This window comes from Mirounga angustirostris, unplaced genomic scaffold (assembly GCF_029215605.1).
Source record: "Mirounga angustirostris isolate CCGP_5_RB_7025 unplaced genomic scaffold, mMirAng1.0.hap1 SCAF_9, whole genome shotgun sequence".
Taxonomy (NCBI): domain Eukaryota; kingdom Metazoa; phylum Chordata; class Mammalia; order Carnivora; family Phocidae; genus Mirounga; species Mirounga angustirostris.
The window spans coordinates 122,381,399-122,406,886 of NW_026991717.1; the positions used below are offsets into that span (position 1 = coordinate 122,381,399).

The 25,488-nt window shown below is 38.0% G+C and overlaps 1 long non-coding RNA gene across 1 annotated transcript in view; it reads right to left on the reverse strand.

Moving 5' to 3' along the window:
* The window catches only part of LOC123861841 (uncharacterized), a 184,012-nt gene that overhangs the window by 100,630 nt on the left and 57,894 nt on the right, over positions 1-25,488 (reverse strand). Inside the window, exon 2 of the long non-coding RNA XR_008508165.2 lies at positions 23,835-23,977. This is a non-coding gene — a long non-coding RNA (uncharacterized LOC123861841). The remainder of the gene's footprint in view (positions 1-23,834; positions 23,978-25,488) is intronic.

Consider the following 25,488-nt stretch of genomic DNA (forward strand, 5'->3'; position numbering starts at 1 on the left):
TTTCTCTTTCCCAACACTCATAACCCTTCATTGTATGGCAGTCAGCTCATAACTCTGTTCTCCAGTCACCACCACCTGACACCCAGATGGAGAAATATTTATATACTCTGCAGGTATAAGAGTCCCCCAAATATCTGATAGATCCTAAATCATATATATCTGTCTTAACAATGAAGTCTAGGATTGTTGTTGGTTTTTTTCCTAGATTTGCTTCCTTAATCGTGTAGTTCAAATAAGGATCAAAATGTCTTAGTATTCTAAGACAAACACTAATTAATGGCAGATAAAGTCAGTAGAAATGAGAGAGAAGAGAGGAAACTGACTCATATTTTTGTTTTTCCTCTAATAATCCACAAAGCAGATAAGGAGCAATAATTACATTTAATCGCTGCTGGTTGGTTGATACATAAGGCGCAGTTTGGGTAAGAAAGTCAGGGATGTATCTTCTTCATCTTGTCTCAGAGGACTGCCTGGAGGTCAGCAACTCCTGGCACTCAACAGTTGCTGACCCAACGTGATGGCTTAAATAATAAATGCAATGAAATAAGGGCTCAGTTCATTTATGCAATTCTGCCCTGATCTGTTAACCCAAGTATATACTAAGTGCATATGGGAAAGAATGGTAGAAGTTCATGGTGTTTCGTCTATAAAAAAACCAAAAACACATTTTGCCCCAAGCATTTTCCCCTTCATTTAAAAGTTAAATTGTCTATTTCAAAGATAAATCTAAGCCATGTGTCTCACTTTTTCCCTTTAACAGCAAACTGTTCTGAAAGAGCTCACTGTCATATCAAGGACTTCCAGAATGTCATCTTTATTCCAAATGAGAAAAATCACATTTGTCCTAAACACACAACATTCGATCTCAAAAATACATATTGTCCTAACTCATGTCTCATGAAATATAATAATAATCAATTATTCAGTTGATCAACCTACATCATTTCTGAGGATACTTGTCATCTGATCAATGCCATTAGCAGTTTAACATTTATTAAGAGACTATTATGTGCCAGGCACCAGACTATATGCTTTGCAAATGTTACTTCTAACCTCAATCACCCTCGTAGGGAGGTATTATTAATTTACTTAATAGACAAAAATATTAAAGTTTCAGAGGTTATATAACTTGTGAAGCAAATAAAAGGCTAACACAACTTATGCCTAACACATAAGCCCACAGTCTTTCCATTTTTCCAGATGGTAGTATGTTCCCTTACAGATAAGAAAAGTCACATCATCCCTATTTTCTATAAGTTGATAGTCTTAATAAAACACATAGACAAAAGCATATTGGGCACCTGGGTGGCTCAGATGGTTAAGCGTCTGCCTTCGGCTCAGGTCATGATCCTAGGGTCCTGGGATCGAGTCCCGCATTGGGCTCCCTGCTAGGCGGGGAGCCTGCTTCTCCCTCTGCCTCTCTCTCTCTGTCTCTAATGAATAAATAAATAAAATCTTTAAAAAAAAAAGCATATTGACGCAGAGTTGACTAACCCATATTTAACTCAGTGGAGAACAATGCACTAAAATGGTACATGCATGGATCTAAAAAATCCATCTTTTACAAGAAATTAAATTGTAGAATTCACAAAAAAGTATTCAGATTGTCTTTGTTAAGATGATGTATAATAGAAACAAATAATGCAATATATGTTAAGAAAAAAAAAAAGAAGAAGAAGAAGGTAGCAGGAGGGGAAGAATGAAGTGGGGGAAATCGGAGGGGTAGACGAACCATGAGAGACGATGGACTCTGAAAAACAAACTGAGGGTTCTAGAGGGGAGGGGGGTGGGAGGATGGGTTAGCCTGGTGGTGGGTATTGAGGAGGGCACATTCTGCATGGAGCACTGGGTGTTATGCACAAACAATGAATCATGGAACACTTCATCTAAAACTAACGATGTAATGTATGGGGATTAACATAAGAATAAAAAAAAAGTTAAAAAAAATATATATACTGATGACAAATAAAAAGCTCAAAAAAAAAAAAAAGATGATGTATAATATATTCTATCTCCAGTACTTACAGCTCTTTTGGAGGGCTGTTAATTACATAGAGATTGTATTTTTTGGTATTACGAGGGTAGAAGAAAAGAGAAAGAGCATTTTCAAAGTGTATGCATGAGAGAGCCATCAGGGAATAGTGAATAAAAATTCACATTCTGGATTCTGACACTCCTGGGTTCCAAACCAAGTTCTGCTGCTCACTTGCCAATTATTCAGTTATGGGCTCTTTACTTAACTACTCTGTACCTCATTGTCCTCATCTACCAAATGGACATAATAATACCTGTCTTATAGGAATATTAGAATAATTAAATGAGATTATATTTGGAAAATAGTTGCCCTAGTGCCTGGGACAAAATAAGTATCCTGGGAATGGTGGTTGTGGTTACAGCTAAACCATCAAGTAGAAAACCTTGGCAGTCATGGTAAAGTCATGGAGGTCAGTGAGGCACTTTCAAACAATTGTAGCCCATGCAGAGGAAAAGATGAAACCTAGCTAAGTGCTGGACAGCCCTGGGAGGAAGGTGGGGGGGGGAAGGTGACTGTCAGAACTGGCACATATAAAGACCCAAAGGGCTTGTCAACAAGCATGGCATGTATCACAAAGAGAGGCTACTTATATTTGTAGCCATAAATTATCTCCCATCTGAATCTTTCACACAGGAAAACATAAGACATTAGAGAGATGATTTTCATTGGAGTAGGAGAAATAAAAAATTAGGGGATTCAGAATTTGTATGGTTTAGACATAGAAGCATTAGCCCATGTGCCTCTTGCCTCAAAGTAACTCTATTATTATTACTAAGGAGATTCATACATTGGAACTTTTAAAAAGTGGAAGAGACAATCAATTGTCATTATTTTGTCTTTGTTTAGTAAGAATGAAAACTTGCCTTTGAGGAAAAACACTGAATATATCTGCTTTGGTTGTTTGTGTTTTTGTTTGTTTGGTGTTTTCTTGTGCAAGGGCCAGCAAACTGCAGCCTGTGACCAAATTGGCCCATTGTCTATTTTTATAAATAAAGTTTTATGACACCACAGCCTCATTTGCTTTTTTAACTACCTGCTTATAGCTGCTTCTGTGCTACAATGGCAGAGCTGAATGGTTGCAAAAGACTCTATGACCTGCAAAGCCTAAAATATTTACTATGTGGCTCTTTACAGCCACAGTGTGCTAACCTCTTTCTTAGAGCTAAGAGGTAAGTATTTCATCTTAGTCAGCTTGGGCTTCCAAAATATGCTAGCGCGTAACAAGATGGTGGCCGATTATAAGCCAGGAAGAAAGCTCTCACTAAAACCCAACTGTGCCGGCACCCTGACTTACAACCCTCGGAACTGTGAGAAGATAAATGTCTAATGTTTAAGCCACCTGGTCTGGGGTATTTTATTATGGGTTGGAGGTGAGCAGGAAGAGTGAGCAGTAATTCTTTGATGACTAATCTTTAAGGACACTAATCCTATCCTATCAGGGCCCCACCTCATTACCTCATTTAACCTTCATTATCTCCTTATAGGCTCTATCTTCAAACACAGCTGGGGGGGGAGTGGATGGTTAGGGCTTCAATGTATGAATCTATACAATTCAGTCTATAGCATGTTTCAAACCTATAAAATCTGATTTAGCCATAAAAATATCCATCATCTTTCATTCTCAATGTCCCTTCCAATGCATCTTTCTAACACATCTGGAAAACAGGTTAAAACCAAAGTATAGTGAAAACCTCTCCTGCTGACTAAGAGTAAAGAGACCATCCAGAAACCTTATCCCAAATGTTACCCTTAGCAAAGCATTTGAGCTTGGAGAAAAATAGAGATGAAATGACTTCTGGAGGGCAGAATGAATTCCTCCATTGAGAAACTGAAAGGCACCTATTAATCCATTCCCCAAATGGTAGTTTTCATCATGTGGATGCCTTTTTATCTTACTGAGAAAAAGAGCAGCTAAAGTACTTGGGGATAATCTGTGACCGAGTGGGGTCAAAAGATTCAAATAAGCATTGATGTGTCAAAGACAAGTTGTAGGCTTCATCTTTCTTTGCGCTATTTGCAAAGAGGATACAACTCTATTTCTCTAACAACCACAGAGTATTTTAAGAGACACTACCTCATTCATCTCCTGAGTGCCCTTTGAAGTAAGTGTCCCATATTTTATTTCTATTTTATAAGTAGAAAAACTAGGGCAGTGAGGAGTTGTATGCCTCTTCCCAGAGTGAATCAATCACTAGAGATAGAAGAAGTTTAAGTCTTTTGTTTTCTATGCATTCAACCACGGATTAGTGTACTGAAGACCTTTCCATAAATAAAGTGTCTTGTGCTCTTTGGATATAGTATTACTCATACCACAATTGTGGTGTGTATTTCCTGTCATGCCAATATGGTGGACAACTCTTCACTTTGGCACTTTTAAGGACTCCTTATCAATTATAAGTAGAGAAACATGAACTACAATAGGAAAGAAATGTTAAACCAAAATAGGTTATGGCCGAAGCACCAAAAGTAGTACTGGATTGAGTGAAAGCCCCAGACAAAATGCCTCATGACATAGAAATAGGCTCTAGCACCATCTAGTGGGAGACCAAAATAACTCATGGATTATTAAGAAGGTTGTTTGTCATCCTGGGGGCTCCTTTCATCAAGAGGTTTGGATTATTTCCAGTTTAAAGCTTCCTTGGGCTTAACTCCTAAGTAAGCAAGTATATTTTTTATTGAAATCATTGTAGAAGTCCATCAAGGGTTGGGCTTGGGTTACCTGTTGTAGTTTATTTCCCAATGACACAGAGTAAAAAGGGCAAGGACTAGAAGTAGAAGAGATATGCTTTTAAATATATTCCACCAGCAGCTCTTTGGTTTTACACAGATTACCCTATCTCTCCCAGGTCCCATTACTTCACCAATATAATGAACTTAATGCCCATCTAAAGGGTAACTGTGATGATTAAGGGAGATCTTTAGTTTATTCCTATTTGTTTATATAGTGACTGTCAACAAATATTAGTTTTTTCTTTCCCCCAAGAGATTTCTGTGATATTTCCATATAGCACTACATTGGTTTGTTAGGGATACTTTAACAAAGCATCACAGACTGGCTTAAATGATAGAAATTTATTTTCGCACAGTTCTGGAGGCTTGCAATCTGATATTAAGGTGTAGCAGTGTTGGTTCCTTCTGAGGACATGAGAGAAAGATCTGTCCCAGGCCTCTCTCTGCTTATAGACAGCTATCTTCTCCCTGTGTTATTTTCCCACTATCTTCCCTCTGTACATGTCTGTGTCCAAGTTTCCTCTTCTTATTAGGACAGCCGTCATATTGGATTAGGGCCCATCCTAATGACATCATTTTAATTTAATTATTTCTTTAAAGATCCCATCTCCAAATACAGTTGCATTCAGAAGCACTAGGGGCTAGGACATCAACATATGAATTTGTGGAGGGAGCACAACATAGCCCATAGCAAGCATGATGAGCAGACAGCCATGCAGCAAGTAAATAGTAGAGGCAGGATAAATCCCCAGCCCTAGCCTACTGTGATATAGCCATGCTGCCTCCAGAGAGAGGTAAGTAGGAAAATCCAGTTTTATAGATCAAATGAAAGATCCCATTTCCTTTGGTTTAAGGCAAACTAGTAAGATCCATTTCCTCCAGAATCATAGGGTTCTGAGATAAAAAGGACTCTACAAGTACAACAATATATTGTTAATTATAGCAGCCCCCTCAGGTACCCTGGGCAAATAAGGAGGGGAAATCAAAACATTTGTTCTATCTCCTAAATGGATTGAATCGATGGTTCCTGAGTTATTATGCTACCCACCAGTGCTAAACCAACTTCGGGAAACTTCATTATTTAGCTGACTCAGGAAGGGCTTATTGTAACTTCTAGCTAATCTACAGTACAATTCAAAATCTTCAGCTGCTAAAAAAAAACAAAAAAACCTGCACTCTCCAGTTTCTATTCCAAAAAAAAAAAAAATGTGTCTGCCAGCATTTTCAAAATGTATTTTGTGAGGGGCACATATGTTAATATAAGTATAGCAAAGATTGTCCACCTCGTTGCTCTCCTATTAAGCAGATTTCCCTTTACAGTCTCCCACATAACCAGTCTCTACACTTCAGGTTTAGAGAGAACAGAATTTCAATGCTTTTTCTGCCTGCTCTACCGTGACTTTTACACTGTTTTTTCCTTCCAATCTCTCCACCACAGCTATTTGCATGTCTGGTATCCAGTCTTTCCCTGCCTGGGACAAAATAAAAAGTCATAATAATAAAACACAAACAGAAGCTTCAGAATCCCAAACAACTGCACTCTCCAGTTACCATTATCATTATTATACCATTTATATTTTAAGTGACTATATGAGTTTACCTCATAAAAAGAGAGAAAACAGTGAAAATAGAGCAATATCAAGCAGTACTTGGTTTTGAGAATCTAAATGAAGTTGGGTCTTAGAGGTCAGCTAGGAATTTTTCTTCTAGAATTGCATATTCCACTCAATTCCAGGGTGGCTTGTTATATATTTACCTCATAGTCTCGTCATCAATTTAAAATGCCTGGATAGAGTTGCCATTCATATTAATGTACAGTGTTTCACGTGGGTAACCAGTGGGCATCATGATTTATCTCCAGCTTCAACACATAATTCAAACCTCAGCTATCATCCAACCCATTCCCTTCATTCTTAGTTCTTGCTCTTCTTTCTTCCACTGGACAGATGATCCCTTCCTTTCCCTTAAGCTGACATTTTTCTAATATACAAACATTACTGCTTTTATTTTTTTTTAAGGTTTTATTTATTTATTTGACAGAGACAGAGACAGCGAGAGCAGGAACACAAGCAGCGGGAGTGGAAGAGGGAGAAGCAGGCTTCCCCCCGAGGAGGGACCCCGATGTGGGATTCGATCCCAGGACCCCGAAATCATGACCTGAGCTGAAGGCAGACACTTAACGACTGAACCACCCAGGCGCCCACATTACTGCTTTTATACCCAACACCTAGATCTTCGTTTCTACTACCATTCTCCAATTAAAAAAAAAAAAGGGACTGGTTCTAAGTCTGGCATAGAAAGGGGGTATACAAGATGGGCCTGGAGCATTTTGTAGTGTCAGAAAGTTAGAAAGTGCTCAATGAAAAAAACAGTTCATTTTTAAAAAGGATGGAGCATGTCAGAGAAACAAAGGAACCTACCTGAAAGAGCTCCAATGGCCAAAGCTGGAGCAATTTCAACAAAATAAATAACATAGAATTGGATTATAACACAAATATAAATATACATGAGTCCATATTGATTTAAATGATTGAATAAATACACAGAAGAGACAAATCTTTCATACAGAAAAGTTACAAGTAATTTATGTAGATACTTCCCATGTTATGGACTGAATATTTGTGTCCCTGCCAAAACTCATAGGTTGAAATCTTAGCCCCCAATGGGATGGTATCAGGAGATGGGCCATGAGGGGGTTATCAGGTGGCACCCTCTTGAATGGGATAGTGTCCTTATAAAAGATACTGAGAGAGCTCTCTCTGCTCTCCACCATGTGAGGATACAACATGAAAATAGCTGTCTATGAAATAGGAAGTGAGCTCTCACTAGACACCTAATCTGCCGGCATCTTGATCTTGGTCTTGTCAACCTACAGAACTGTGAGAAATAAAATTCTGTTGTTTATAAGCCACCCAGTCTATGGTATTCTGTTATAGCTGCCTGAACAAACTAAGACACCCTTCTATAAGGTAGGGCTTAATCTCCCCACACCCTGCTCTGCATATGAGCTGGATTTATGACTCACTTCCAAAGAATACAGTATGAAAAGGAAAAATCATAAACTTACAGTGGAGAAACCTGGTAAACATTATTTAAGCAAGTAATTAAGCTTAATATCTCCAGTGCTAAGTCATGTTGATACCATGAACTCCCTTCATCTGATGTAATGTGAGAGGTCTATTTGTAATATTTCTCTCCAAAACCCATATGCCCAATCTAATCTTGAGAAAAAACATCAGACAAACCTAACCTGAGGAACATTTTATAAACTACCTGAACAATTCTCTTCAATATTGTCAGGTTTAAAAAAAAAAAAAAAGAAAGAAAGAAAAAGAATGAGTCAGTCACAGATCAGAGGAGGCTAAACAGATGTGACAACTAAATGCAAAGTGGTGTCCTGGACAGGATCCTGGTACAGAAAAAGGACATTAGTGGAAAGACTGGTAAAATCTGAATAAAGTTAGAGTTCATTTAATAGTAATGTAGTAATGTTACTTTCTTAGTTTTTGGTCTTGGTCCTGCAGTTGTATAAGATGCTGACCTTAGGGGAAAGTGGGTGAAGGACATATAGGATTTCTTTGTAACATCTTTGCAACTTTTCTGTAAATCTAAAATTACTCTAAACTGAAAAGATCGTTTTAAAAATTAAAAAGCAAAAATAATTCTGCTCTTTAACATGTTGCTCATCTACAACTTTAGTTTACCACTACAGAATCTTCCTTTAGGAAAGGGTAGTAAAAAGGTAAACAAAGGAAGAAAATAACTAAAATGAAGATAGCCATAACTCGGGGGGATGGAAGCATACTCACCTCTATCTATTTGAAACAACTCACATCCCATAAAATTGACAATTTTAACATGTACAATGCATTGGTTTCTAGTGCATTCACAAAGCTGTGCAACTATTACCACTATCCAATTCCAGAACATTCTTTATCACCTCAAAAAGAAAGTCCATACTCATTAGCAGTCATTCCCATTCCCCTTTCCCTATAGCCCCTGGCAACCACTAATCTATTTTGTGTGTATATATCTCTATGCCTATTCTGGACATTTCATAACTGAAATCATATAATATTTGGCCTTTTGTGTCCATCTTCTTTCACTTAGCATAATGTTTTTCAAGATTCATCCATGTTGTAGTATAGTATAAATCAGTACTTCATTCCTTTGTATGTTTTTTTTTTTTAAGATTTTATTTATTTATTCATGAGAGACAGAGAGAGAGAGAGAGAGAAGCAGAGGGAGAAGCAGGCTCCCAAGGAGCAGGGAGCCCAATGCGAGACTCGATCCCAGGACCCTGGGATCATGACCTGAGCCAAAGGCAGACGCTTAACCATCTGAGCCACCCAGGCGCACTCCTTTGTATGGTTGAATAATATCTCATTGTACTAATAGTTAGCATTTTGTTTATCCATTCATCAGTTGATGAGCATTTGGCTTTCCATTTTTTGGTTACTATGAATAGTCCTGCTATGAATATTCTTGTACAAGTTTGTTTGTTTGTTTGTTTGTTTGTGAACATATGCTTTCTTTTGTCTAGGGTATATACCTCAGAGTGGAATTGATGTTTTATATGATAACTCTATATTTAACCTTATGAGGAACTGCCACTGTTTTTCAAAGCGGCTACACCATTTACATTCACACCAGACATGCATGAGAATTCCTTTTTCTTTTTTTTTTTAAGATTTTATTTATTTATTTGAGAGAGAGAGAATGAGTGAGAGCACATGAGAGGGGTTAGGGTCAGAGGGAGAAGCAGACTCCCTGCCAAGCAGGGAGCCCGATGCGGGACTCGATCCTGGGACTCCAGGATCATGACCTGAGCCGAAGGCAGTCGCTTAACCAAATGAGGCACCCAGGCACCCTCCTTTTTTTTTTTTTTACAATCCTAACCAATGCTTATGATCTGTCTTTTATATTATAACCACCTAATGGATATGAAGTAGTATCTCACTGTGGCTTTGATTTGCATTACTTTGATGGCTAATAATGTTTAATAACTTTTTACATGTTTATTGGCCATTTCTAGATCTTCTTTGGAGAAATATCTGTTCAAATTCTTTGCCCATTTTAATCAAATTATTTGTCTTTTTATTGCTGAGTTGTAATCATTGTTTATATATTCTGGATACCAGACCCTTATCAGATATATGATTTGTAAATATTTTCTCCCATTCTGTGGGTCACCTTTTCACTTACTTGATAGTGTCCTTTGATGTATCAAAGTTTTTAATTTTAATGAAGTTCATTTCATTTATTTATTCCTTGAATTTTGGTACTTTTGGTGTCATATCTAAGAAATTATTGTCTATTCCAAGGTCATGAAGATTTACATCTATGTTTTCTAAGACTTCTATAGTTTGAGCATTTACATTTAGGTCTCTGATCCATTTCAAATTAATTTTTGTATATGACAGGAAGTAGGAGTCCTCTATAATATATTCTCCTTTATGTATTATCATGAATAATCATTGGTCTTAGAATCAAAATTCCAAAGTTGAAATACTAGTTCCACCGATTAATAGTGTAAATGTGTTTCCCTTTTCTGAGATCCATTTTTTCACCAGTATTGGAGGGAATTAAATACCTTCTTGTAACCTGTTTCAATTCTATTTGGGGTTTTACAATCACTAAAATTTCAAGATACATTTAAGGAATTCATCCTTATTTTCTACAATTAAATGCTGAAATATTTATGGATGAAAATGTAAGATGAATTTGCTAAATAAAAAGAAAGAAGGAAAGAAAGAAAAAGAACAAAAAAAGAGGTGGATGAGCAGTGATATAATCAGACAAAATAGAATTGACCATGACTTATGAATTGTAGAATACACATAGGTTTGTTATACTTTATATATATATTTAAGGTTTAATGAAAAAAACAGTGATATTTTAGGTAGCCAAGTACAAAATTTTTAAAAATCTATTATAATTATAGAATTATTATCATTATAATTATAATGAAAGAATGGTATATGCCAAATAATAAGAGCAATACCACCTTTACATAAAGGGGATTTCTTTAATTTGGGGAAAAAACAGCTTCATGAAAACTCATTGCCTTGTCCTTTTGTTTTTCACTTGGCCATGACCAGTACTGATTCCTAGTCTAATGGTTGGGAAGCACTGACTCTGATTATAATTCTGAGGAATGAACCATAAAAGCTCAGGTTTATGATCGTATTTTTTGATAAACAAAGAATAGCATGGTGGTAGGAACTAGATATTCTCAGGTAGAATCCTGTTCATACCAAGCTTTCAATAAACCAGAGAGTGTTGAACTGTAGGACACTAAGTGAAGCTCCACCTTTATTCACAATACAGTAAATTTTTCATGAAGCTCTCATGACTACAGACTAAATCAAAATAACTGTGAGACAAGGGGAAAGTGAGAAGGGAAACTGTCATATCCTTTCTTGATGTTTGTTATTTTTTTAATTATTAAAATTATGCATGGGCTCAAATACATTGTAGTAAGTTTTAAGTGTGTGTCTTTAATTGAAAATTATTAAAATTCTAGTAACATACAAAGGATAAAATCTAGCAATAGACATAATTCATTTAGTATTTAGTTGAATTAATTAATTGAAAATTAAGAAAATTCTAGTAACATACAAAGGATAAAATCTATCAGTAGACATCATTCATTTATAAGATTCAATGTGCTGGAACTGTTTGTATTAGAAACCTCCTTAATATGATAGTGATTTCATAAATATTTTGAGGAAAACAGACAGAATTATAATTTCCAAATCAAAGAATTTTCTTTGGCCTCTGAAAGATCTCTAGACAAATAGCAAATTAGTGTCTCTGCTGACTCAATAAATTTTAGACCTTTTATCTAAGCAAGATAAAATGGTAAAATTTATCAGTTCTGTAAAAATAAGGGTAAACATTTTCTGCTGTATATATCACTTGTACTCAAGAATGGAATGGCCAGGGGCTCCTGGGTGGCTCAGGCGGTTGGGCATCTGCCTTCAGCTCGGGTCATGATCCCAGGGTCTTGGGCTTGAGCACTGAGTCGGGCTCCCAGCTCAGTGGGGAGCCTGCTTCTCCTTCCCCTCCCTGCTCCAGCTCTCTGTCACTCTGTCTCTCTCTCTCAAATAAATAAATAAAACCTTAAAAAAAAAAGAATGGAATGGCCATTAAACCATTACAACTTTGAACTTATCTTAAATGTCTTTATATATTTAGCATTTAGTATCATCCATATATTTTAGGGTGATACTCTGAACTTCCAAATTATCCCCTCATCACCTTTTTGGATAGCAGGTCTTACAATCTTTACAAAGGAATTTTGAATTTACAAAGTACTTATTTTTAAAGAAGTGATTCTTCAGCGTAATCCTGCAAAATGGATTAGTCCTAACACATGTATTTTATAGCTGAGAATTCTGGATTGTTGAAAATTTCTATGAGCTGCTTTCCTTAACTTCCTCCTTTTCCCTATCATCCCATGCACCACTTCCAGACAATTCTCCTTTACTAGTGTTTGGATCACTTTCAATTAATCATTTACCAAATATTTAATGGGTACCTCCAGGTTCTAGACATTGTTTGCATTATATGGATATAGCAGTGAAGAGCAGCAACAAAATAAAGAATGAAAAAGGCATGGCACACCCGGAGCTCCCCCTATCTTTAAAGAGGGAAAGGAAGGAAGGAAGGAAGGAAAGAAGGAAGGAAGGAAGGAAGGAAGGAGTAAACAAATTAATAAATATAATACAAGGAATCTTATTTCCATAACTCAGCACTAATTTGGTCTTCTAGTTAGCCTTACTGTGACTTTATATCCTATATTTGGTTCATGAGCTTTTCTCTTATACCCTAATACAGGCTTACATCTTGTATCCTGACAAACTAGTTTGTCTCTTCATGACTTGATATTCCAAAACTGTGATGGAGGGGATAATACAAAAGTTCAAAGAATCACCCAGAAAATATATGACTGATAATAAATGCTAATGGTATAAAGAAATTTAGGATAAGTTCAAAGTTGTACTGATTTAATGCCCATTCCATTCTTGAGTGCAAAATGATATATATAGCAGAAAATGTTTAACATTACTTTTGTAGAATTTATGAGTCTTACCATTACCTTGCTTGGAAAAAAGGTCTAAAATTTATTGAGTTAGTGGAGACACTAATTTGCTATTTGTCTAGAGATCATTAGGGGGCCAAAGAAAGATATGATTCTCAGATCCTACAGGCAATACTTTTAAATATTGCATCCTTCCTTAATTTTTCTAGCCCATCAAGGCTGCAGTCATGCTAACTAAATCCTCATCATTCAACTGGTGCCTGACACCTTTGCCAAGATCATGCCTCGCTGGACCACTTTGACACTGACCAGCAGCTGAATTGTTAAGTTCTATAAATAGCATGTTCCCTGCTTGTCTGGACTTCTTCCTCAACTGTTTAGAATAGTTTTTAAAATATCACCTCCCCACCTCTCCATCCACTCACTGTGTGGATGGGACTTTAGAGGTTGGGACTTCAGAGGTGGGTCCATTTTCCTGGTGCTTAACTTTCCTGGTTTGGCTGCCAGGCTGACTCCTGAGCTCAAAACTTCCTTCTCAAATACAACCTACACATACAGGCATAGGCAGAAAATCAGATGGGATTACCATTCTAAACTCAAGAATTCCCTAGATAAGCTCAGTTACTGATCCTTTTCCAAAGTTTATAACATTTTGCCCTGCAAATTCAACATTATCTAAGTAGATGGTTATTAGAACTTTATACTATGACACAGAAATAATGGCTATATTTTAATTATTCCATTGGATTAAATTTGAACATTTGAACATGCAAAACATAGTATTGTATTAAGTAAATGTCATAGTATTCAAAAGAGAAGTTATTCTTAAATTCAGGATGCTAACAAATATCAGAGTAATAATTCAATAGTAGTAGTCTCATCAATCAAAGGCAGGATTCTTTGAGGTCGGGATTGAGGTATCTTTGCAGCAAACAGCATGCACATGGGTCCACAGATCATAACCTCCCTGATCATGCTAGAGTCACACTGGATAGAATATTAAAAGGATGGGGAATGGGGACAGGTGTCTAGAATGAGCTAATCAGCTTTATCTTATCACCAGTGTGTCTTTTTAGTAAAAAAGGAGCAATTTACTCATCTTCTGAAAGATGGTAAGATGGGAAACTTCTTCAGCATCCAAATGTTTGTCAGAAAATAAAAGTATTTGTCTTTTGGTTACCTTCCCACATCTACTGCCCCCTCCCCCTTCATAGTGTTCTGAAGCAACAAGAAGTGCTAAGTCATACCAATGTAACAAAGGTGGCACTGCCACAGAGAAAGTGGACTGAAATCACAAAGTTAATTGGACCAGTGTTTGTCAAAATGTAGCCACTTCAAAATCATGTTTGTGAAATGGTTTTCAAGTACCATCTGAAATCAACTGAGTTAATCAGAATTTCTGAGGATGGATTCATGATAGCTATATTTTTGGAAGATGGGCTTCAGAAAGTTAACCTTGCTGACTCTAATGATACTAAGGTCTGAAAAGTATTAAGTAGATACTTTACCAAAGACAGAAGGAAGCTCCAGAGGTGGAGCTGGTATTGGGAGCAGGTAACTGACCTTGGCAGGGAGAAAGGATTTAGGAAGAATTGATGTTTGAACTGAGAGGAAATAATAATAGTGTATATCATCTTCAGTCATGAAAAGGAGTTTTTCCTCACACATGCTTCAGAGCCTGAAAAAGTAATGTGTAAATTGCTAGAGATATCACCCTTGACTTTGAGCAACACTCCTTAAGGTCAAAGTCGCTAAAGGAGGCATGGAAAAGGAGTAAGGGGAAAAGGTATAGTCTGATAGAAAGTAAGATGCATTGCTTTGTGACCAATAAGTGAATATCTAAGGAGTATTATGGGTTTATGTGACACCACTGCAAAGAGCCACACAGAAAGAATTCTGCAATAAAGAATAATAAGCATAGAAAAAAGATACTCTGCTCTTGGTGAGGCAAAAAAAAAAAAAAAACAGGTAAAATAATTTTGTTTAGAGTAGTCACACTGACAAAAATTTAAAAATCTCCTCTGTTTTGAAAGCAGAAACTAGAGCAGAGCCACACATGTTTCTATATAACAATGATATTACCTATCATACAGACAAGGTGAATGTATATGAGGAGTTTAATTTTTCAGTGTTTATTAATAATTAACCTGCTCATCAGTTTTATTAGACAGGATTAATCCCTAATTAGAACAGAACAACTGCAAGGCAAATTATTAAAATAACTGATGGAACTTTCTTTCTTGACTTTAAAAGATAAAGCTTGGCAGACCCAGATATTTCTATGTCCAGTGTGAGAAAAGAATGGAGTTTTTGGTCTTAAGAACTCTAAAGTGGACCAGCTGTGATACACTTAAGTACAAACTGGATTCTTTGAGTACTCAAGTAGGGTTTAATACAGACACTGTGAAAAGAGAGTATTTAAAACCTAGATATGTTTCTCTGGTAGGGAGGGATGCTGACAATGAAGGAGGCTATCTATGCATGTGTGAGAGCGGGGATATATGGGAAGTCTTCGTACTTTCTTCCCAGTTTTGCTGTGAGCCTAAAACTGCTCAATAAATAAATAAATAAATAAAGCCTTAAAAATAGGCATGTGTCTGTGTATTGACATAGCAAGTCTTCTACCCAACACATGAGGCTGGTCACCATTGATGCCACATTCGCTAAGAAGACCACAGCAGTGTATGTGTGTAGGAAAACATATATGCAAATTGATTTCTTAAAACTATATCTGACATGGCTTTGATCTCCTAAGGTTTTTACAGATTTAAAAAATAAATAAAGGTCGCCTTCAAAAAATCCATACTTGAAATTTTATACTAGAAAACTGAGGAAGAATAAAGTCTGCCAAATATAAAAATAGGTGATACTGGAGGAGGAGCAAGATGGCGGAGGAGTAGGAGACCTAAATTTCATCTGGTCCCAGGAATTCAGCTAGATAGGGATCAAACCATTCTGAACACCTACGAACTCAACAGGAGATTGAAGAAAAGAATAGCAGTAACTCTCTGAACAGAAAAGTGACCACTTTCTGGAAGGTAGACCTGCAGAGAAGTGAATCCGAGGTGATATATGGGAAGATAGGCGGCGGGGGAAGGGACCTCTGTCAGCCAGCTACCGGCAAGTGATAGAAGAGCAGAGCACAAAATCAGAACTTTTAGAAGTCTGCTCCGCTGAGGGACGTTGCTCCAATGGCTAAGTGGAACCCTCACTGGGACAGTGTGATCTCAGGACCCTCAGGGTCACAGAAAGACCGGGGATGCCTGAGTGTGGCAGAGTTCCCAGGTACCAGAGCAGGGAAGCCAGCTGCAAAGATGGAGCCTAGGAGTGGGCTCCTAGCTCGCGGTTGCCATAAACCGTGATCCACGGCACAGTTGGGCCACTGCTCTTTCAGCAGGGATCCAACAAGCGGCAGATCCAGGAAGACTCCCCTTCCTCCCCCGGGAGAAGCGGCATGGGAGTGCACTGCAAGAATCTGCTGGGTTTGGAGACTCCAAACGGGCTTGTGTGCCAAAGATAGAAAAGCTCAGTCACAGGCCGGGTGAGCACAGAGTGGCCGGAGACTGGGGAGACGGGAGTGACTGACTGCTTTTCTCTGGGGGCTACTGAGGAGTGGGGCCCTGAGTTCTTGGCTCCTCCAGGGCAGAGATTAGGAGGCCACCATTTTCACTCTCGTCCTCCAAAGCTGTATGTAAAACTTGCAGGGAACAAAAGCTATGAGAGCAAACCCAAGCAGATGACTTAGCCTGGACCGGACAAGGGTAGGGCAATTCTGCCTCCAGCAAAGACATTTGAGAACCACAGCAACAGGCCCCTCCCCCAGAAGATCAGCAAGAACAGCCAGCCAAGACCAAGTTTACTGATCAATGGGAACGGCGGAACTCCAGCGCTAGGAGAATACTGCACATAGAATTCATGGCTTTTTTCCCATGATTCTTTAGTCTTTCAAAGTTAATTTTTTTAATTTTCTTTTTTTCTTTTTCTATTTTTGTTTTTGAATTTTTCTTTTTCCCTTTTTCAACCAACATCTTATCAATCCCTTTTTTAAAAATCTTTTTTATTTTTCATCTTTACAGTCATATTCCATCCCTTCAACATATTTACCCTTATTTTTGTACATATATAAGTTTTTCTTTCTTTAAAATTTTGGGAGGCAGTTTCTTCTAACAGACCAAAATACACCCAAAATCTAGTGTGTGGCACTGATCTGTTTATCAGCCGGATCATATTTGATCATATTTTTTTTTCCTTCTTTTTTCTTTCTTTCCCTTTCTTTTCCCCTGGTTTCAGATCTCTTCTGATTTGTTTAGCATATATTTTTCTGGAGTCGTTGTTAGCATTTTGTTCTCTCATTCATCTATTCTCCTCTGGACAAAATGACAAGACGGAAAAACTCACCTCAAAGAAAAGAACAAGAGGCAGTACCGACTGCCAGGGACCTAATCAATATGGACATTAGTAAGATGTCAGAACTAGAGTTCAGAATGACGATTATAAAGATACTAGCTGGGCTTGAAAAAGGCATAGAAGATACTAGAGAAACCCTTTCTGGAGAAATAAAAGAAAATCTAACCAAGTGGAAATCAAAAAGGCTATTAAATGAGGTGCAATCAATACTGGAGACTCCCAGGAGGGGGAAGAATGAAGGGGGGGAAATCAGAGGGGGAGACGAACCATGAGAGATGATGGACTCTGAAAAACAAACTGAGGGTTCTAGAGGGGAGGGGGGTGGGGGGATGGGCTAGTCTGGTGATGGGTATTAAAGAGGGAACGTTCTGCATGGAGCACTGGATGCTATGCACAAACAATGAATCATGGAACACTACATCAACAACTAATGATGTAATGTATGGTGATTAACATAACAATAAAAAATTAAAAAAAAAACCTGGAGACTCTAACTGCTAGGATAAATGAGGCAGAAGAGAGAATTATTGATATAGAAGACCAAATGATGGAGAACAAAGAAGCTGAGAAAAAGAGAGATAAACAACTACTGGATCACGAGGGCAGAATTCAAGATGAAACAGTGTCAGAATAATTGGGATCCCAGAAGAAGAAGAAAGAGAGAGAGGGGCAGAACGTATATTGGAACAAATTATAGCAGAGAACTTCCCTGATTTGGGGAAGGAAACAGGCATCAAAATCCAGGAGGCACAGAGAATCCCCCCTCAAAATCAATAAAAATAGGTCAACACCCCGACACCTAATAGTAAAACTTACGAGTCTCAGAGACAAAGAGAAAATCCTGAAAGTGGCTTGGGACAAGAGGTCTGTAACCTACAATGGTAGAAACATTAGATTGGCAACAGACCTATCCACAGACACCTGGCAGGCCAGAAAGGACTGACATGATATATTCAGAGCACTAAATGAGAAAAATATGCAGCCAAGAATACTATATCCAGCTAGGCTGTCACTGAAAATAGAAGGAGAGATAAAAAGCTTCCAGGACAAACAAAAACTAAAAGAATTTGCAAACACAAAACCAGCACATCAAGAAATATTGAAAGGGGTCCTCTAAGCAAGGAGAGAGCCTAAAAGTAACATAGACCAGGGCACCTGGGTGGCTCAGTCAGTTAAGCGGCTGCCTTCGGCTCAGGTCATGATCCTGGAGTCCCGGGATCGCGTCCCGCATCGGGCTCCCTGCTCGGCATGGAGTCTGCTTCTCCCTCTGACCCTCCTCCCTCTCATGCTCTCTGTCTCTCATTCTCTCTCTCGCAAATAAATAAAATCTTAAATAAATAAATAAATAAATAAATAATAAATAAATAAATAAAAAAAAGTAACATAGACCAGAAAGGAACACAGACAATATACAGTAACAGTCACCTTACAGGCAATACAGTGGCACTAAATTCCCACCTTTCAACAGTTACCCTGAATGTAAAGGGGCTAAATGCCCCAATCAAGACACAGGGTATCAGATTGGGTAATAAAAAAAAGACCCATCAATATGCTGTTGGCAAGAGACCCCTTTTAGACCCAAAGACACCCCCAGATTGAAAGTGAGGTGGTGGAAAACCATTTAGCATGCTAATGGATATCAAAAGAAAGCTGGGGTGGCAATCCTTATATTAGACAAATTAGATTTTTAAACCAAAGACTATAATAAGAGATGAGGAAGGGTACAATATCCTACTTAAAGGGTCTATCCAACAAGAAGATCTAACAATTGTAAATATCTATGCCCCTAACATGGGAGCAGCCAATTATATAAGCCAATTAATAACAAAATCAAAGAAACACATCGACAACAATACAATATAGTAGGGGACTTTAACACCCCCCTCACTGAAATGGACAGATCAATGAGGAAATAAAGACTTTAAATGACACACTGGACCATATAGACTTCACAGATATATTCAGAACATTCCATCCCAAAGCAACAGAAATCACATTCTTCTCTAGTGCCCATGGAACATTCTCCAGAATAGATCACATCCTGGGTCACAAATCAGGTCTCAACTGGTACCAAAAGATTGGGATAATTCCCTGCATATTTTAGGACCACAGTGCTCTGAAACTAGAACTCAATCACAAGAGGAAAGTCGGAAAGAACTCAAATACATGGAGGCTAAAGAGCATCCTACTAAAGAATGAATGGGTAAACCAGGAAATTAAGAATTAAAAAAATTCATGGAAACAAATGAAAGTGAAAACACAACTGTTCAAAATCTTTGGGTTGCAGCAAAGGTGGTTTTAAGAGGAAAGTGTATAACAATACAAGCCTTTCTCAAGAAACAAGAAAGGTCTCAAATACACAACCTAACCCTACTCCTAAAAGAGCTGGAGAAAGAACAGCAAATAAAGCCTAAACCCAGCAGGAGAAGAGAAATAGTAAAGATCAGAGCAGAAATTAATGAAATAGAAACCAAAAGAACAGTAGAACAGATCAATGAAACTAGGAGCTGGTTCTTTGAAAGAATTAATAAGATTGATAAACCTCTGGCCAGACTTATCAAAAGGAAAAGAGAAATGACCCAAATAAATAAAATCATGAATGAAAGAGGAGAGATCACAACCAACACCAAAGAAATACAACAATTATAAGAACATATTATGAGCAACTATATGCCAGCAAATTAGATAATCTGGAAGAAATGGATGCATTCCTAGAGATGTATAAACTACCAAAACTGAACCAGGAAGAAATAGAAAACCTGAACAGACCCATAACCAGCAGGAAATTGAAACAGTAATCAAAAATCTCCCAACAAACAAGAGCCCAGGGATAGATGGCTTCCCAGGGGATTTCTACCAAACATTTAAAGAATAATTAATACTTATTCTTCTGAAACTCTTCCAAAAAATAGAAGTGGAAAACCTCCAAACTCAATTTATGAGGCCAGCATTACCTTGATCCCAAAACCAGACAAAGACCCCATCAAAAAGGAGAATTATAGACTAATATCCCTGATGAACATGGATGCCAAAATTCTCACCAAAATATTAGCTAATAGGATCCAACAGAACATTAAAAGGATTATTCACCACGACCAAGTGGGATTCATTCCTGGGCTGCAAGATTGGTTCAACATCTGCAAATCAATCAACGTGATACAATACATTAATAAAAGAAAGAACAAGAACCATATGATCCTCTCAATAGATGCAGAAACAGCATTTGACAAAGTACAGCATCCTTTATTGATTATAAACTCTTCAGAGTGTAGGGATAGAGGGTACATATCTCAAGATCACAAAAGCCATCTATGAAAAACCCACAGCAAGTATCATTCTCAATGGGGAAAAACTGAGAGCTTTTCCCCTAAGGTCAGGAACACGGCAGGAATGTCTACTATCACCACTGCTATTCAACATAGTACTAGAAGTCCTAGCCACAGCAATCAGATAACAAAAAGAAATAAAAGGCATCTTAATCAGCAAAAAAGAAGTCATACTCTCACTCTTTACAGATGATATGATACTTTATGTGGAAAACCCAAAAGACTCCACCCCAAAACTGCTAGAACTCATACAGGAATTCAGTAAAGTGGCAGGATATAAAATCAATGCACAGAAATCAGTGGCATTCCTATACATCAACAAGACAGAAGAAAGAGAAATTAAGGAGTCGATCCCATTTACAATTGCACCCAAAACCATAAGATACCTAGGAAAAAATCTAACCAAAGAAGCAAAGAATCTGTATTCAGAAAACTATAAAATACTCATGAAAGAAACTGAGGAAGACACAAAGAAATGGAAAAAAGTTCCATGCTCAAGGACTGGAAGAACAAATATTGTGAGGATGTCAATGCTACCTAGAGCAAACTACACATTTAATGCAATCCCTATCAAAATATCACCAACTTTTTTTCAAAGAAATGGATCAAATAATCCTAAAATTTGTATGGAACCAGAAAAGACCCCAAATACCCAGCGGAATGTTGAAAAAGAAAACCAAAGCTGGTGGCATCACAATTCTGGACTTCAAGCTCTATAACAAAGCTGTAATCATCAAGACAGTATGGTACTGGCACAAAAACAGACACATAGATCAATGGAACAGAATAGAGAGCCCAGAAATGGACCCTCAACTCTGTGGTCAACTAATCTTCGACAAAGCAGGAAAGAATATCCAATGGAAAAAAGACAGTCTCTTCAACAAATGGTGTTGGGATTATTGTACAGCCACATGCAGAAGAATGAAACTGGACCATTTCCTTACACCACACACAAAAATAGACTCCAAATGGTTGAAAGACCTCAATGTGAGACAGGAGTCCATCAAAATCCTAGAGGCAAACACAGGCAGCAACCTCTTTGACCTCAGCCACAGCAACTTCTTCCTAGAAACATCGCCAAAGGCAAGGGAAGCAAGGGCAAAAATGAACTATTGGGACTTCATCAAGATAAAAAGCTTTTGCACAGCAAAGGAAACAGTCAACAAAACCAAAAGACAATGGACAGAATGGGAGATTATATTTGCAAATGACATATCAGATAAAGGGCTAGTATCCAAATCTATAAAGAACTTATCAAACTCAACACCCAAAGAACAAATAATCCAATCAAGAAATGGGCAGAAGACATGAACAGACATTTTTCCAAAGAAGACATCCAAATGGCCAACAGACACATGAAAAAGTGCTCAACATCGCTCGGCATCAGGGAAATCCAAATCAAAACTTCAATGAGATACCACCTCACACCAGTCAGAATGACTAAAATTAACAAGTCAGGAAATGACAGATGTTGGTGAGGATGCGGAGAAAGGGGAACCCTCCTACAGTGTTGGTGGGAATGCAAGCTGGTGCAGCCACTCTGGAAAACAGTATGGAGGTTCCTCAAAAGTTGAAAATAGAGCTACCATATGACCCAGCAGTTGCACTATTGGGTATTTACCCCAAAGTTACAAATGTAGTGATCCGAAGGGGTACATGCACCCCAATGTTTATAGCAGCAATGTCCACAATAGCCAAACTATGGAAAGAACCAAGATGTCCATCAACAGATGAATGGATAAAGATGTAGTATATATATACACCGTGGAATATTATGCAGCCATCAAAAAAAAAAATCTTGCCATTTGCCATGATGTGGATGGAACTAGAGGGTATTATGCTGAGCGAAATAAGTCAATCAGAGAAAGACATGTATCATATGACCTCACTGATATGAGGAATTCTTAATCTCAGGAAACAAACTGAGTGTTGCTGGAATGGTGGGGGGTGGAAGGGATTGGGTGACTGGGTGATAGACATTGGGGAGGGTATGTGCTACAGTGAGCACTGTGAATTGTGTAAGAGTGATGAATCACAGACCTGTACCTCTGAAACAAATAATACATTATATGTTAAAAAAAAAAAAAAGAAAGTAGTAGGAATGGAAAAATGAAGAGGGGGAAATAAGAGGGGGAGATGAACCATGAGAGACTATGGACTCTGAGAAACAAACTGAGGGTTTTAGAGGGGAGGGGTGTGGGGGGATGGGTTAGCCTGGTGATGGGTATTAAGGAGGGCACGTACTGAATGGAGCACTGGGTGTTATACACAAACAATGAATTATGGAACACTACATCAAAAACTAATGATGTAATGTATGGTAATTAACCTAATTAAAAAAAGAAAAAAAGACAAATATAAAAATAGGTGATATTAAACATGAGTGCATCTAATACTTTATCTTGCTTTTTCACTCCCATCCCAAATATTACCAAGTACTTTTAAAGACTTATGAACTATCTCTTTTTAGGTTCTGGGATATCTTCGCTGATTTATGCCCTAGAATATACAGATTTAAAAAATCAAAATAACTCTTTGAAAAATGCCTGGCTCCATTGATTTTGTGGAGAGGCTCTTGCTTGGCTGAATTTAATTTAAATGTAGTCCTTTGTTATTGCTTCAAGAGGACGACAGTCATTTCTAACAAGCACAAATTATTCAGAGCATGACCCTAAATGCTGTATTTCAAATAGCAAAAGAAAACAAGCTATCCTCTAACCTACTTCACATTGCAGGAAGAGAAGCTGTGTGAAAGAGAGCTGCAAAAGGGCAACCTGACCCAGAGAGATTTGCCCTCACCGGGGCCCTCCTCCCAGCTTTCGTGGGTCTCTGGATGGGCCAGTTGCACAAATACAAGAAGATCAGGCCAGCATCCTGGAAGGGGGGAGGGGGCTTGGTATCACCCTCCTTGGATAGCTCTTTGCCAAGTTCTAGTTAACCCAGTTACAGTAAAGCCATTGTGGACTCTAGTGGAGCAAGCCTCAAATCTACATGGCATGCACGATTTTTTGATGGCCATGGCCACAGCCAGTAACTGCAATTTAGTGGCTTACACATTGTCATGAAAGGGGGCGGGCAAAGGCTCAAGAGCAGTGGATTTTACGGCAATAGGAAATAGGACACATTTTGTGCAGTCGCCAACTCTTTTGCATTTCTGAGGATGAAATGCCCCCTAGATCAAAGTGACAAAGTAGTTAGGATATTCACGGGACAGAAGACAAAAGGAGTTCATTCACTGCCAAAAAACAGCCTTCTGTTAAGTATTTAGAAGTTTAATAACAGTACTTACATGAGAAGCAGAATGCAGGAGGGTAACTTGAAAGTGTGCACAGCTTAACAGAAACTGGTCATTCTTCAGGAGAGCAGACAAACGATGATTCACTTATTCACTCATCACACATACATCGAGCACCTTCTATGTGGGGCACTGACCTGGGTATTATAAGGAGTATAAATATACACAACAAAAGCCTCTACCTTTAAGGAGCTTATAGACCTATAAAATAATATATTATTATACACTATAATATATTAATTACATATAATTAGCTTAATCATAAATGAAATTAAACCAATATATTATATATAATACATTGTATATTATATATTATACATATACATACATATCACATATATTACATATGTTATTATATATACACACACACACACATATATATGTGTACACACACACACACACACACACCCAACTCGAGGTGTCAGGCCATCTGTACAGCACTTGCAAAGTGGATGGACAAAAACTAACCTTACAGTTTTAGCCTAACACCCTCTTCAAGGGGATAAAATGATTGTAGTTAAAGAGGCAAGAAGAGAAATTCTTTCTTTGGAGGGATTTGTTGGAATACCGTACATTTCCCTCTACATGTGCCCCCCACTCTATCAATGGAGAGGTTGGGGAGTACTTCCTCCTTAGTTGATACCAAATGAAAGACATATCAAAAGAACCACTTGGGGGGACTGGCCTGTTTCCCTTTAGAGTTTTGGGGTACAGGGTCTAATGTAAGACATATATCTGAAAAAAATCTCCAGGCAAGAAGCTGCCTGAGGCGGCCTATAGTGTGTGATTTAAAAGCTATATTGAGGGACGTCTGGGTGGCTCAGTTAAGCATCTGCCTCCAGCTCAGGTCATGATCTCCAGGTCCTTGGATTGAGCCCCATCAGGCTTCCTGCTCAGCAGGGAGGTGGCTTCTCTCTCTTTCTCTCTCTCTCCTTCCCCATCACTTGCTCTCTCTCATTCTCTCAAATAAACAAAATCTTAAAAAAAAAAAAAAGCAAGCTGCATTGAGAGCAAATTGTGCTTCCCCTAATAGCAGAGACAAGGATGCATAATGTTTTCTAAGTACTGCATGTGGTCCACAGCACGTGGGAAACAGCTGCCCTAGAGCAGTTAAGGTTTTTTACCTAAGAAGGCTGCCCAGAGGGACAATGGGTTTAAAGAAATGAAGGAAGATTAAGGGAGTAGAAAATGAAGTTGGCTTCTGCCTGCATCTGATGGAGATCAGCAGTTAAATTACATTAAGGTAGAAAGTCTAAATCTCATTAAGATACTTGAAGATACAGTGTTATGGGAGAAAATTTTAAGTCACCTGACTTGTGTCACTGAATAAAGGCTGGATCTAAAAAGGTTGTATCGATAAACCTAAGTGGTCAAAAGTGAAATTTTAAGTTATTACCCAGATATTTAGCTTGCATTACTCCAAGTTTTTACAAACATACAGAGTTTGGAAGTTTGGGAAACTACACTCTTCATCTACATGCCTAATAGATAGGACACAAATAAAAAATGTAGACTCAGACTCAGTCTAAATATATTTGGTCCCTTGGCATAAAAGGCCCTTAGAGAAATGCCTTGTAAGAGTGAATCAAATAGATAATTATGGAGAGTTTACACACTCTTTCCTGGAGGAGTTGAGATGGGGTTGAAA